The sequence below is a fragment of the Notolepis coatsorum genome (assembly GCF_963971535.1).
Source record: "Notolepis coatsorum genome assembly, chromosome: 18".
NCBI lineage: Eukaryota > Metazoa > Chordata > Actinopteri > Aulopiformes > Paralepididae > Notolepis > Notolepis coatsorum.
The window spans coordinates 79,750,582-79,763,951 of record NC_140182.1 but is presented as its reverse complement, the minus strand read 5'-3'; positions in this window follow the sequence as shown (position 1 = coordinate 79,763,951).

Genomic DNA, 13,370 nt, shown 5'->3' with positions numbered 1-13,370 from the left:
GCCCGGGCGATGTTGAAAAGAGAATTCGTTTTGGCAGTATGGGAGACAGAGTCGCAAGAACGACACCCGGGAATGCGGAACTGCGGAGATACGAGGACACGCCACTTTTCTCTTGTGCCTTCTTTCCAGTGGAAACACTTCCTGCTCCAGCCTGCTGTGTTCACCCTCTCTGTGGAACGAGTGGAGCCGAAACCAGCGAGATACATTTTAGCCACGCTACCTTCCGTGAGTAACTAAACACAAAGTATCGGAATATCTGCGCCGGTTGAATGTACTGTTTCCCGAGCTATCAGTGAATGGATTATGTGAACTGTGCTATAAGAAACTTTGGATTATACAAACTGTCATACAACTGAAGAGAATTGAGAGCACCACGTGCTGAAACGCTGCTACTGTTTGCACAGGCCCGCTCGTTGGAGAGCAGCAAAGGTGCGCATATTGACTGACAAATGAACGTGGGAGCTCGACGTGTGTAATTAACTGTGCTATTTCCTTGCAGCCAGGAGGACACTACTGCATTACCCTGGTCTGCTCTGCACTGGGAAGTACCCTATTCTCCGGTCCTAGTCGGAACGCTTTTCAGGCCGAGGCCGTGGGAGAGAGGGAGGGGGGGAGAGACCCTCCCCGCCCACGCACCTTCGGGCTGCGTTATATCCTTTTTGCCGTATCGTCTATAACTGTGACTGGCGCTTCCACTGCCCCAACCTAGGCTAGGATGTGGGAGGAGCATTCTGGCCCTAGACCTAAACCTCATAGTGCCACATACCCACTACCCTAACAGAAATTCACTCATAATTATTATATATGTTTTTTTTTTTTTTTTTTTTTATTATTATTATTTTCTTTTTAGAAATGTTTTCCTCTGTAAAAAAGAATTCCAGTGAATTTCTTTTTTCTTCAAAAATGGCCAAGTGACAGCTCTGAGCTCTCTGATCAGGCCTGCTCATCACATAACTGCAGTAATGGCGAGCTGTCAATCACTTAGTGCAATTTATCTGCACGGGTTGATCTTAGTTGATTATTATCCAATCAAAATAGGCTATTTGAGTCATCTAAGCCCCGCCCGTGCATTTTTGCGCACGCCACTCACGAACGGGGATTGAATGATTGACAGCCCTCAATGTTCTGACACTCAAATCAGAGAAGAGCTCCGTGACTGTGATGATGTCATCAAGTTCTGCGGCTGTTTGATTGATTGATTGATTGAACATTTTATTAACAGATTGCAGAATGGGTACAATACAGTACAGCTGTAACAACACAGTAGGCTAAATTAAACTTTGCGCCAACATTAGGACCGCATGTGATGTGTGATGATGTCATCACCAGTGATCTCCAGTAATCGGAGATAGTATTTGGGGGAGGATTCGCGAAACATGTGTTTACCTGTGGCCAGGGAGAACCGGGAGTTGCATTGAAACCTACCAAGATAGACCCCCACGACCAAGGTTATCGGACTACCAGGTCAGACGGGCCGACTTAGTCTCGCTCTGAGTGGGCTGGCTGGGGAAGACGAATGGAGACCTCTTTCATCAGAAAATATCGAAGGATGGATTTAATTTACAAGTGATCAGATGGGAGGGAGTCTATTTACGAGGGACACTATTTCCTGTAACGTCGTCAATGGTGAGTGAAATTCTTTTTTTTTATATTTAGTAGCTGTGTGGGGCGGGTCTGTGTTGATTATGAATTAATTAGCTGTATTTTACTGCGTGCGTTGGTACGCTTTCTACCTTTCTGTGGGTAACGAGCGATTTATTGTGTGTGTGTGTGTGTGTGTGTGTGTGTGTGTGTGTGTGTGTGTGTGTGTGTGTGTGTGTGTGTGTGTGTGTGTGTGTGTGTGTGTGTGTGTGTGTGTGTGTGTGTGTGTGTGTGTGTGTGTGTGTGTGTGTGTGTGTGTGTGTGTGTGTGTGTGTGTGTGTGTGTGTGTGTGTGTGTGTGTCGGTCAGTTCCTATAGTGCTGAGTGATGTGCATCTGAGATTGATCTGGTGATGCGTTCTGTACAACATCTCCTCTCCTCCTTCCTCTCTCTCCTCCCTCTCTCTCCTCCCCTCCTCCTCCTCCTCTCCCCTCCTCCTCCTCTCCTCTCCCTCTCCTCTCTCCGCTCCCCTCCTCCTCCTCTTCCCCTCTCCTCCTCTCCCTCTCCTCCTCCTCTCCCCCTCCTCTCTCGTGATGTTTGTAAGTGAGGCGTGTGTGTCAAGAGTTACTCCAAGGTATTTATTACTAGTGCCTGTTGTCTTTAACTGTAGTGTCTGCTGTCTTCATAACCACACTGTGTGTCTGTACTTCTTTATTACATTTTTTTATCTCTCCCGTCCTCCCCAATATTTTTAACTCACAGCCACCACTGCCACACACATTGGGGGATGTTTTAAAAATATAGTTTATATAATATAATAATTTGTGCTTCACCAAAAAATTTGGTCTGCAGCCGCCACTGGTTTGTAGTGTAGGGTGCAGTGTGATTCTGGATTAGTTTGTGACCGTTTCCAGACCTGGGTGCAATATAGGCACCATTCCCCACGTGTGCAGTGCTTTAAGGGCAGAACAGATAGTGTGGGTGGGAACAGCAGCTTGGGGTTGGCCTATAGTACAGAGAAGCGCTTCCTCTTTTAATCACCCTAGGCCTACGGGCACTGGTCTTTTAGTTTAGTTAGTAGTTATTTATTTAATATTCATGAACTTGTATGCTATATATCTTATATGTAATAAAGTATTTCTTATTGTTTCTTGAACATTCTCCCGTGTCTGTTTGTGGTCTTGGGGAAATTCATGTATGGTAGGTCAGCGGAGCCCTTTGGGAAGTGCATCCGTGCATTTGCACACCTTAATTATAGATCTGGATGCTTCCCATTGGGGTCTGGTGACATTAACCCTTTTTTTTAAGCCTGAAAACGCCTTGAACTGCATTATATAGCCTGTATATACGCGCAGTTGTGTTTCCGGGTTTTTTGATGGGTTAAGGGAGCAACCCTTTTCTGTTCGGATGGTTGTCTCCCCGGTATGCCGGTAGCGGAGTCAACTCTCTGGTAGAGCCCGGTTTTGACCCCGGCTCCCCGAGAGTATGCCCCGGCATGTTTATGACGTCTGCCAATTGTGTCAAACTCTTTTCTCTGAACCCCAACCTCGCAGGATTATCCCTGCTTCGTGGGAACGGGTGTGCACCGTCACTGGGTAGCAGGACACAGTAGAGCTCCGTCTGACTGCACCCTCGTCTTTGGGCCTGGAGCGTCAAACTGGAAGCCGGCAGTGAGAGTGGATGGGGCCCGGGATTTACCAACCTGGTCTGGTACTCTGGTCTTCCTCGCCTCTCCGGGGCGGTCAGCAGTACTCCCCAACTTGCTCTCACTGCCCCCAATACCTCCGTCACCCTCCCACACCTAGTGACTGATAGATGAATAAATAGATTCGTTCCTCCCGCAAGCAGTACCCTCCCTTGATGACCACTAGAAACCTTATAATGAAAAGGGGAAAGTTGGATAGGAAGGGGTTAATTGTATTAACGTTACCCACACCAAAAGAGTTGATAATAGGCTCAGGAATGGACACGCACACAGAACTCCCATCTCATTCTTTATCGTTACTTATACTGGTCAGTTACAAAGATTTAATAGGAATGGGTCAAATAGAATGAAGTCCTACTATTACTCAATTTGTAACTCAATACCTTATAGACACTTATATTATACTCCCACACCGTATAGCACCAGGTATGGCCGACCCCAATTATAATATACTTCAATGTGCTTGACTCATCACCCACGTCTGGGTTAGTACCAGGGATAATACCTCTCTCAGGCTTTAATTATATGGTAGTGATAATACCTCTCTAAGGCTTTACTTATGATACAACAGGTCTGTAACCTCCCCACAGGGAAAGGGTTAATTAGATGGGAAAATATTATTAAAGGGGCTATGCACTGCTATTCCTAGCACTATTTGGGCAACTTTACACAATTCCTGTTAGTCTATTGAAGACATTTGTAAGGTTTTTTTCCAAAAAATTCATTGTTTTATATTTCTAATCAAGTACTCAAAACCATCATTTTTCAGCCTCAAGAAATCAGGCTGTTATGGCCTGGCTCCGCCCATAAGCACTTTGAGTGACAGTCAGACCACAGTCTGCACTGGTAGAGGGAGGGAGGGAGGGGGGGGAAGAGAGAGAGAAGAGAGAGAGAGAGAGAGAGAGAGAGAGAGAGAGAGAGAGAGAGAGAGAGAGAGAGAGAGAGAGAGAGAGAGAGAGAGAGAGAGAGAGAGAGAGAGAGAGAGAGAGAGAGAGAGAGAGAGAGAGAGAGAGAGAGAGAGAGAGAGAGAGAGAGAGAGAGAGAGAGAGAGAGAGAGAGAGAGAGAGAGAGAGAGAGGTGATGGCGACCTCTGCTGGACGGGACAAGCTCCCGTGTTGGGCTGAAGACCGCCGATGCAGAACGCCGGCGAAGACAGCTGTTGACGGCCGGTGCTGGGTCGACGCGCGACAATAATCTGGCCCTACCTTAACTGAAGCTACTCTGTGGGTCCCAGACAGCCCTCCTGCTAGCCGCAACATACAATGACGCAGGGTGCCACTAAACACCGGTCCTCTTCAAGCCACGCTTGCTGGGCACCTCACTGGAGGGAATATCTTTAACATAAGCCAACACTTGGCTATACCGCTTGTCTTCTAGGATAACTCGTAGTATCACTAGGGTTGTTCAGTGGGGACATGCAACACGCTACTACGCTTATATTTCTAGTATAACCCGTAATATACTCAAGTTCAATACGTTCACCTGTGTGGTCCACAATGGGGGCTCTGTCAAGACACGACCGACCAGGTCCAAGTCCAATGTCGAAGAGGCTGGCTCGCCTCACTTCCGTTCCCGTTGACTTGCTTCTCCTGCTGTGTCTCTCTCGTGCGCTCCGCCTGCCACCGCCGCCCCCTGCTGGTAGCGCCAACTAGCCCCACAGGAAGCACTGGGTGGATAGAATATGATTCCGTTCACTGTTTATAATCCATATTCCAGCCGGTGAGAGAAGGAGAAACCCGCGTCATTGTTCGAGGGAATATCAATGGAAACTAGTTAATATGTCTTTGTGCACAAAGGGGAGATAAAAAGGCAAGTCAGCACTTCTGAATAATAGCCACATATTCAGGGTGCTACATTTGCATATGAGCAGAAGGGGCATGGCAAGTAAAGGTGCAAGTAGCGGAATTCTTTCAAGGTCACGCTAGGTGACTGGGACATCCCATAGGGAGCAGAATGCTCCCAAAAGACTCATGTAACTACAGTTATAGGATAACCTTCGTTATGATGTTTATACTTGAATATATTTGACAAAAAAATACGATAATTTTGTCAGACAGTCTGGAGAACTTGATTTATGACGTGATGTCATTTGCGGTCCGGCCCCGGACCGCACGGGCGGAAGAGGTTAAACATAACAAAAGCAACAAACAAACGTACTTCCAAAAAATACAAACAAAATGCTGGAAGAAGAACGAGGCACAAAAACAAAAAACACTATACTAAACACATTGCTTAAAACATGCACTGGTCCCCTAAAACATGCTTTTTTATTGATCACAGTGTCGTATTTTACCGAACCTAAAACATGCTTTTGGTAACGATCGCAGCTTCGAGGTAAAACGACCCGCCCCCCTTGATGATTTTGTGAAGAAACATATATATATGGTATATACCTTTTTTGATTTTTGATTTGAATCTTTATTTCGAACATGCAATGAATACAAACAAACAATAACAAAAAGCAAAACAACTCAATCTGCATGTTCAAAAAGGAGTAGGAAGAAGTATACACTTATTTAATCCTACCCCTTTTCCATTACTCAAATGAGTGTACTATTTTAAACATAAAAAAGAAAAAAAAGAAAAGAAAAAGAAAAAAATATATATATATGCAAAACAAAAAACAAAAACTATATATGTATAAAAGAAATAAAATAGAAAACAAAATAAAAATGTAAACACCCGTGAATATCAAGTCCCTTCCTCATCCCTGTACCTTGTGAACATAATTTCCTTATACATCAGTTTGAATTGTCTCATGTTTGGACATTGCTTTAGCACCACATTTAGACTGTTCCACAGTTTCACTCCACATATCGAGATGCAGTGTTTTCTCATGGTAGTGCGTACGTTTAGCACCTTTAAATTGTGTTCTCCCGTCAGATTATAACCCCCCTCCCTATCAAAGAACAATTCTTGAATGTTTCTTGGAAGTGCATGACTTTTTGCTTTATACATTAATTGTGCCGTTTTAAATTCCACAAGATCATTTAACTTCAATGTCTTTGACTCCAAAAACAATATGTTAGTGTGATCACGATAACCTGCAATGTGAACAATCCTTATGGCCCTTTTTTGGAGTATAAAAAGTGGTTGTAGTCACAATGTAGTGTAGACTTATAATTGTTTCCCCAGACTTCAGCACAGTAATTTAAATATGGTAAAACTAGTGAACAGTAGAGAATGTAGAGTGATTTTCTATCCAGAATGTGCTTTACTTTACTCATGACTGAAATGCTTCGTGAGAGTTTAGATTGGACATGTTTTATGTGAGGTTTCCAACAGATTTTATGGTCTATTATTACACCTAGGAATTTATTTTCATAAACTCTTTCAATAATCACATCATTTATTTTAACTTGTACCTGAGTATCCAATCTACAGTTTCCAAACAACATAATTTTAGTTTTGCTCAAGTTCAATGATAATTTGTTTCTATCAAACCATTCCTTCAATTTCTTCATTTCAGATGTGATGACCTCTAAAAGCTGCTGGACATTCTCACCAGAAAAAAAAAGATTAGTGTCATCCGCAAATAAAATACATTTAAATATATTGGATACTTTACACATCTCGTTAATGTACAAGATGAACAGTTTTGGACCCAACACTGACCCCTGGGGGACACCACAAGCAATGTCCAAACATTCAGATTTATAATCTCTCATTGTCACAAATTGTTGTCTTTTATTTAGATAGCTTCTCACCCAGTCCAATACTACCCCCCTGATCCCATATCGCTCAGTATTATTTGGAAATAATATAGGTTTCAGACGAGCAACCCGAACGATTTGGGCATATGCATATAACACATCATATCTCGCAATCTAGAAAAAAAGAGAATTATTTTGAAAAGGGGCGATGTTTAGCGTGGAATAGCGCACATGTGAGGATGGGGTTTGGCGGAGCCCAATAGCAGAACACAGGAGGAGAGAGAATGGAGCGTTTTAGGGTGGTTTTAATGTTATTCCCCTAAGCAGACAGTTTACAGGAAAATACAGGAATGTGCAATAGGTACAAGGATGTGAAAAGGCAAGGGCAGGAGCACTCCTTGTGCAGCACGGGACAACAGCTACAGGGATGTACGATAGATGAGAGCTGGTGCACTCCTAGTGCAGCACGGGGCAACAGGTACAGGGATATACAATAGGTGAGAGCAGGTGCACTCCTTGTGCAGCACGGGGTAACAGGTACGTGTTGTAATAGGCGAGAGCAGGAGCCCTCCTTGTGCAGCACGGGACGTCCAGGTAGGAGGTGTACCGGAGCGGTGGTCCTGGGCACAGAGAGAAACAGATTAGGACAAGGTATATCAACGAGGACAGGGTTGCAAGGCTTTAGGTTCGTCGTCGTACCTAGGAAGCTAGTTTAACACTCCGACGAGGGTAGGACAGGATCTGCAGGTTGAAGTACCATCTCGTTGATGAGGGGATGAGTCACAGCCGTGTTGATTGATGAGCTGGCAGCATGTGAATCAGGGGAACGGATGCTGCCCATATAAGGGTGTGAGAGGATAAGGGGTGAGTGAGGCTTCCGCCGTGAATGTGGGGGAGGAGGAGGAGGAGTGAAGAAGGCTCTCGCCGTGATTATGACAGCACAAACTAAAGTATGTAGAAATGAACTGGTTTGTCAGTGTTGGACTATAAACAATGTCTGTCAAATGATTGTCTATTGTCTCCATAGCTATAATACAGAACAAGCGATGGGTCCGCAAACATCGCGAAAATGGTCAATAACGCTGGCGACATTGAGTAAAGATGTGTAGCAGGGTGGATTATCCCTGCTTCGTGGGAACGGGTGTGCACAGTCACTGGGTAGCGAGACACAGTAGATCTCTGGCTAGCTGCACCTCCGTCTTTGGGTCTGGAGCGTCCACTGGAGGCTGGCAGCGGGAGTGGATGGGGCCCGGGATTTACCAACCTGGTCCGGTACTCTGGTCTTCCTCTCCCTTCCAGGGCGGTCAGCAGTACTCCCCAACACGCTCTCACTTTCCCCAATTACTCCTCTAACCCTCCCACACCTAGTGACTGAATTGTAAATAAATAACTTGGTTCCCCCCGCAAACAGTACCCTCCCTCGTTGACACTAGAAACCTTACAGTAGGAAAGGGAAGGTTGAATAGGAAGGGGTTAATCGTAGTAACGTTACCCACACCAAAATGGTTAAGACTGGGCACAAGAAGAGACACGCACACAGAACCCCAGTCAATGTTTTATATTAATTAATACGGTGCAGGTACAACGATTTAGTCAGGATAGTCAATTAGAATAAATCCCTACTATTACTCCGACTGTAACTCAAGACCTTATAACCACCTATATTGTACACCCACCTCTGGGTTCCTATCAGGAATAATGTGGTTCAAATGTGTTTGACTCATCACCCACATCTGGGTCAGTTCCATGTACATTACCTCTCTAATGCATACTTATGGAGTCACAGGTCTAGAACCCCCCCAAAGGGAAAGGATTAATTGAATGGGAAATTATTATACAAGAATCACACGTTATCACACTCAAAGGAAATAAAAAATGTGGGCCCACAATACCAAACAAAAGTCCTATACTAATGCCGGCATATATTGTTGATGGGGTACCCCTATGAACTGTAGTTAGCAACCATTAGCTTCGCCCGTAGGCCGCACCACACTGTGTACTGTGTAATAGATCCAGAGCATCGACGCTCTTATTGTACTCAACCAAAATGGCGGCCTCGCCGTGCCACCACCGTCCAGGTAGCAAGATGGTGTCGAACGCTCTCGTCGCGGGCGCTAGCAAGCGGGGCTGGAGCAGAGGGACAGTAGCTGGCTGAGAGCGTGTGCTGGGTGATGGCGACCTCTGCTGGTCGGGAAGAACTCCCGTGCTGGCCCGAAGACAGCCGGTGCAGAGCCGACGTTGACGCCGGTGAAGACTGGTTGTAGACAGCCGGTGCTGGGTCGGCGCGCATCCATACACTTGCCCTCACTAACACTGAAGCTACACTCTGGGTCCCAAACAGCCCTCCTGCTAGCCGTGATATATAATAACGCAGGGTGTCTCTAAACACCGGTCCTCTTCACGCCACGCTGGCGGGGCACCTCACTAGAGGGAATATCTTTAACTTAAGCCACACTTGGCTATACCGCCTTTCTTCTAGGATAACTCGTTGTATATCACTAGGGTTATTCAGTGGGGAAAACATGCAATGCTCCACTACGATTACTTCTCTAAAATAACCCGTCACATACTCAAGTTCAGTTCGTCCGCCCGTGTGCTCCACAACGGGGGCTCTCCGAGACACGTCTGTTCACAACAAAGTCCAAACTCGAAGAAACTCGTCTTCCCTCTTCCGCCTCCATTTACTTGCTTCCCCGGCTCTCTGGTACGCTCTCTGCCTGCCACCGCCCCCTGCTGGTCGCCAACTAGCCACACAGGGAAACTGGGTGAGTGAATATGGTCCAGTGATACTGTTCATAATCCATATTCCAGCGGGTAGAACAAGGAGGAGCCTGCGTCATTGTTCGAGGGAATACTAATGGAAACGAATTAGAATGTCTTGGTGCACCAGGGGAGATAAAAAGGCAAGTCAGCACTTCTGAATAATAGCCATATTTTCAGGGTGCTACAGATGGGAAAACAGCGTGGCAGTCAATGAGTTAAGAGTCAGATAGTCTACAGTTTATTAGTGTTGTACTGATGGAATGTGATGGTACTGGTGGGCTCTTCCAGCATGGCCACCAGGGGACTGAGCACTCCGAATGTGTTGTTGTACTGATGGGCTTTTCCAGCAAGACCGCCTGGGGCAGCGCCGGTACTTCAAGCAGTCTGCAAGCAGTCTGACCCCATGAATAAACTGCAGCGCTACAGGTCTCCACTGGACTGTCTTTCAATAAATAAGGCCCTTCTTGCTCCAAAATATCACAGCTCAGCTACTTGAAAATGACAGGGATGAGCCTGCTTTCCCCTCCCGTTGGAATGAGGACATTTCAGATACTATGAGGACATTTCAGATACTGTGGTATAATATAATGTCCCCATGTAAAGATATTCCCCTCCCCTGTGTCCCCTTACCTGTGCCCCCCCCCCTCTCTGTGGAATAAGACATTCCCCTTCCCTTTCCCCCCAATCCTATGCCCCCCCCCCCCTTTTCTCCCCAATCCTGTGCCCCTCTCCCCAAACCTGTATCCCCCCCCCCATTTGACCTATCAAATGGGACCACATCCCCCCCTTGTTAACTATATAAGTCTCCTCCCGAGATCAATCCAGGTCTTCTCACCTGGGTCATTTCAGCTGATCACCTGGGGCGAAGCCCTCAGCCATTCTCTCTCTCTGTTTGGTTAATAAACCTTGTTATTATCCAAACCTCGGTTGACTGAGAACATTCTTCTTCAGGATATCCACAAATATCCCACAATTGGCGTCTACGAACTTGTGACAGACTCTTTGCGTCCCACCGGCGTGCTGTATTGTTTCATCGATACAGAGAAAAGTGAGTATAATAGATGGTCGACCAAAAATGTATGGCAAGGAATTAAAACCTTCCCGCTTTTCTCTGTGCCAGGTGAATGTTACAGAATGTTGTCAAATATTGAGATCATGGCTGAGTAAGAATAATGTGCATTAATATATCTGATCTGTATTGAGAATCGTTACCAGGGCAACGCGTGCACCTGGGTCCTTATCAGGCGGTTCTGAGAGGATGGGTTATATGTGCTATTCCCGAAAGTTTAGGCACAAAGGTTGAAGTGCTATTCCTGGTCGAGTTGGAGCCGATCAAAAGCTAAGGCACACAGTAAAGGTTGTTGGATTGCTAACCCAAGTCTAGCTGATGCAGACTGAAATATAGGCAACAAAAGAAGATACGTGAGCTTATTAGAGTGATATCATTGGAAAACGCTACTCTCTTAGAAACTGTTCTGTGATTCTTTCGGCAAAGAGGCGGGAAGTTAGGACCGAGAAGCTGTTAGAATCATAATTAGATTTACCAGAGTAACGTCATATATTCATAGTTTCAACCTCAAACTAAGCTCACAACCTCTTCCATTCCTGAAAACGATGTATTCGGATTAAATTAACCAATTGATCATACAGATAGCGGGAAGGTGACCGGCTATGTCCCGGTAGTACGTGTATGTACATTAAACGGGACATTAGTCGCGGGTTGAAGAGACCGAGAGTGTGATTAGATGGTATATTCAAATCCAATATAGCGCTGTTAAATTTCGAAGTTCAGGATTCGGTCGTTATGCTTTAATAACGATGTATAGTGTATATCAAGGGTATAAATGCCTTGTCGCAGCAGATGCTGGTCGACTAAACGAACAGCGATCCAATACAGTCAGATATACACACACGTTAACTTATATGTATTATTGTTTGTTTGTCTGTTTTAAGTCTCGTTTGTATGTGCACAAGTATTATAGGACCCGTCGCGTTGCTTTATTGAGTCAAGAACCGGCTGCGGATAGCGCGACGAGCATTGAGAGACGAGTTACCGTTATACAGAGTGTGATGTACGTGGGTTGGTCATTATCATTGTTACTGTATTAGGAGGCCATATGAACATCAGATTGGTATCATGAGTGGGCTATGTTGTTCTTGGTGGTGTGATGTGTCATCTTTTAATGCTGTTCCTTCTCTTTCCCCAGAGACCACTCATCCTCCTGTTTGAGCTGATTGCACCTGCTTGAGTACACCTGTGGGCAGTTAGTTGGATGAGTGAATATAAGCGGAAAGATGACACACACACGGGAGTCTCGTTGCTGGAGTCACTTGCCTTATGGTATAGTGGGGAGGCTGCTGTCTCGCTTATCTATGGCCTAAGCACAACACTGTGTGGCACGGTGCCATCTTATTTGCATGGAGTGTGGGTTAGACTCCACAGCTGTGGTGGCCTGGGATGGGCCCAAGGTAGTATCGTGACTACTAAGTGTTTGTTTGAGTTGTCTCATATGTATGTCTTGTTTGTCCTCCCATACCTTTTTCCCTTTGTGTGTGTTGTGGGTTGAAATCCCCACTGACAACATCCCTTTTCCCTTTGGGAAAAGGCCGTGGGTTGGAACCCCCACATTGCAATAAAACATAATTTACCATTTGCCTACCCGGGACTGTTTGAAAAGCATTTTTCTACTGAGGGGGTTGTTTCTGCTCATGTACCACCTGCCCAGTTACTATCTTGTATGGTCGACAGACCTCTGTACATGACACAGAGAATAACATTGGGGTGCAACTCACGCGACAAGCTATGATAGTAATTTCCGGAACCAACAAAACCGGCCCACAGGAACGACCATTTGGGAAGTATAGTTTTATCGTTTCAGTTTGTTTACGTTTCACATATGCACAGACGCGTTCATTCGGTAACAAAACGCTGGTTTAGGTGAATTCGAGGCTATTGAAAGCTCGTGAAAAAAATATTGCATGGATTGCAAAGCGTTATTTCCGAGGTGAATGGGAACGCGTGAACATCGCTTGGACTGATGACGTCATACAAAATATATGCGATATGAAACTATCATTAGGCGAACGTAAAGTTTAATATGCCCGAGGCCGAGGGTATATGAAATCCACGTATAGTATATGTTAATTGTATGTGTAAATACACGCTGCAAGGGGGTAATATAATATGGTCATTCAATAACTGAACTGAACTGTGAGGATCCAAACTTGAACACGGCAGCTTTTTCCGGTGAGTATGAAACAAACCTTGATGACGCATGACATAACCATCCTTTCATTTGCAGTGAATTACAGCTATCCCATATCGCTTGAGCGATTGTTTTGAAGTCCTAATGTAGATGCATGACATAACTATCTTCTCATTGCAGTAAATTACAGCTATCCCATATCGCTTGAGTGATTGTTTTTCATTTAATTTACACGTTATAAGTCACATAAAGCTAGTTTTAAATAGGATTCTAATCAATTGGATAGATTTGATCTAAAAGCTAAAAGAAAGAATCAACCTTTCTTTAGAGATAATGAATAAATGCAGATAATGTTTAAATAAGACCAAAATCATGCCTCCTCTTTTCCACAGTAACATTGATAAGATATGTATATTGTGTGAGATGATAAAAAAGAGAAGGACTAGCTAATGTTTATTGAGCA